Here is a 3,062-nt window from a genome sequence, read left to right as displayed (position 1 = left end):
CTAGGACTGGGTCTGGGGGTTCCTGGAAGTCGGCAGAAATTCCTACTGGGCGGGAGTGGTGGGGGGCGGCCCGATGGGGTGGGAGAGGGTCCGGCCCACACTGCGCCTGGGCTGGGACTGGTCCCGCCAGCGCAGGGTAGCAAGAAGCTCTCCTGCTGGTCCATTTCATACCCCTGCAATAAAGCATATTTAACAAAAGAGTGAGTCACACTAATTGGTTACTCTAGTAGTCTACTTAGAATGCAATAACATTACGTATAAAAACATATATATCTTAATTTTAAAATACTGCATGACTAAAAATTGCTAATGATTATCTGAGCTGTTGGAAAAATATTACCAATACATTTGCACATCTCAATGTTGCCCCAAACCTTCAATTAAAAAAGTAAAGCATAATAACATGATGTAGCATTGTACAGAAATTTTATACAAAATAGTAGCAATGAAAAAACTATACAGGAAATGTCACAGTATATAACCACTACTGTACTAAGAGAAAAAAATAATAATTTTGAATGGAATCATTATTTCTTAAAGATTAATCAAATTTAGAAGTTTGGAAACAGAGCAACTAATTACTTCAGCTGGCTGTGGTAGAACAGATGGGTAGCTCAAGCACTCTAGCAGGCTTGGTGACGTCATGAGACCCTGTATCAAAATAAAAAAATAGAAAAGGACTGGAGATGTCATTCGGTGTAAAGACCCTGAGTTCAATCCTTAGTATGAAACATAACAAAGTAAAATCCTGCCCACTATGGATAGGATTATTTCATTTTGCTTAAAAAATGTATGTAGGGTACATATATATAGCTATATATATAGATAGATATAGATAGATAGATATAGATATAGATATATAGATAGATTTACAGATATATATACAGATATATATATATATACTTGCATATAGAAATTTTAGAAACATACACACTAAAATGTTAATAATAGGCATATTAATTTTTGTACGTTTTTAATTTTGTAGAACTTTAAAAAAATATTTTTAAAGGCACCAAAAATGTAGCAAAGAAACATGTTTAAATGGAAGATATGAAAAACAGAAATATAAAAATATTCAGGCAGAGAAATATGTAACATAAAATAAATGGGTTAACAACAACAAAATAGTCTGACTTTTAGAAAGACAAAGGTAATTGTAGAAATGAAGAAGAAACTGAAAAAAAGTTTTGCTTCTGAGGCTCTACAAGCTTGATGTATTATATAAACCCTATAATTATATTGTCATGATTTTATAGATTTTTACTCCTTTCCCTTTACCCTGCCCATTCAAATATGTTATTTTCCTCACTGAATTACACTGGTCAAAGAACCATGTGATCAGAACGCGCCCATCCCCCAAGCCTCTGGCCCTCGACAGTCTCTTTGTTCCTTGTCTAGCGGCCTCTCCATCCTCTCCAACCCATCATTCTTCCTTAAATTCCAGCCTTATACCTGTCAGCATTGTTGCTCACTATGACTGCATGGCCAATAAGGGGCAAATAATTCATATTATCTGTAGGATTACCAGGAAACCATTTCATGGCCTAATTTTTGATTTTTTTATTTTACTAGTTTAAAAATAAATCTCATTGGAGGTCTCAAAATGATAATAAGTAATATTAGATTAACAAAAAAAATCCATGAAAGTTTACATTTAAAAGCTGATTAATGTATCTTGAGCTCATTCATTTATGTAAAAATAAAAAGTGTAGTCTGAAATTTGAAAAGCAAAAAGACAATAAAGTTCCAGAATCAGAATTAGAGCACTTACTGAAAAGAAAGCTCTTTTCAGAGAAAAAGAAATTCTTTTTTGTTTCAGAAAATTAGCCACATCAACACTTACTATGTTTGGTAGGCATGCCACCAGGCATCTCCAGATCGAAGAGTATCTGGTCCCTGTGCATCATAATTAAACAGATCAAGCCTCGTGGCAGTGCCTTAATTTCACTGTACATAATCAACAAGCTTTTGAGGGAAAAAAGAAAATTAAAATAAGACACAACATTCCTTCTCAGTACACACGACAGAGTTAAGATCTTATTTTTGTCAAAGTTTGAAGAATTCTTACAAATCAATAAGAAAAGATCCAAAAGAGAGAGTGACATTAAGTAAGTCAGGGGCTAGGTCTGCTGAAAGAGAATTGTAAATGGTTGGATATTAAAATCTTAGGGTCGGTGAGATAGCTCAGTGGACTAGTGCCTGCTTTGGCAAGCACTGGGATCAGGGTTCAATCCCCAGCCCTGAATGCCACATAGGCCCCATCCCTGGGGCACACTGAGCCAGTGACTCAGCCATGGTGGCACACACCTGGAATCCCAGTGCTGGAGAGACTGAAAACAGGAGGATCACCATGAGTCTGATTTGTGTAGTGAGACCCTGTACCAAATACACAAAATGGAAAAAATATATCTTGGAACACTGGAAGAAGGTGAAACCAAAACAAGAAATTTAAGAATAATACAGTAGAAGAAGCCAGCAAAAGAGACTGTGAATGGAAGAATTATGTGTGCGTGTGTGTGTGTGTGTGTGTGTGTACACGCGCACATGCTTGGATGTTCCTGTATGTGTTTATATAACCATATAATGGGTGTAGAATTGGGTGTTTAGATGAATTGTGGGTTATTTTCAATATCTGTAGATAATAATATATGATTTTATACTGTATTCATGTATTATTTTTAGGAATTCAGAAATCAAATAATCCTGGAGCTCAGTAACATTAAGTAGATAGAATAGGTAAATATTAGGCAGACCCTGTCAGCATGTGCCTGAATCAGTTGTCTGATAATGATGATTACACAGAAAAGCCACAGATCTACATTTTAAAAGTAAGTAACCTGTGAAAGCCTGAGAAATTTTTTTTATTTCTAGGTGACTCTCCTTAGGCACACTCTACGTCATCGATTACTTTCCTCTGTGGCCCCATAATCTCCTTGATCAGAAAATTTGGGACACCACTGAGTTACAAGATGTGATAGCACAGATTCTCTTATGTCCTCAGTCCTCACTGACCTGGAAGGCGGCCAAAATATTGGCTATCTTTTTTTTTTTTTTTTTTTTGG

At 35.8% G+C, this 3,062-nt stretch overlaps 1 protein-coding gene across 5 annotated transcripts in view; it reads left to right on the top strand.

The window, feature by feature from the left end:
• The window catches only part of Dnm3 (dynamin 3), a 626,878-nt gene that overhangs the window by 501,780 nt on the left and 122,036 nt on the right, over positions 1-3,062 (top strand). The gene's annotated exons all lie outside the window — the stretch shown is intronic.

The sequence above is a fragment of the Octodon degus genome, unplaced genomic scaffold, assembly GCF_000260255.1.
Source record: "Octodon degus isolate 3935 unplaced genomic scaffold, OctDeg1.0 scaffold00017, whole genome shotgun sequence".
In the NCBI taxonomy this organism is placed as follows: Eukaryota; Metazoa; Chordata; class Mammalia; order Rodentia; family Octodontidae; genus Octodon; species Octodon degus.
Note: the sequence above shows the minus strand (reverse complement) of the source record. Positions and strands in the feature narration are given on the sequence as shown.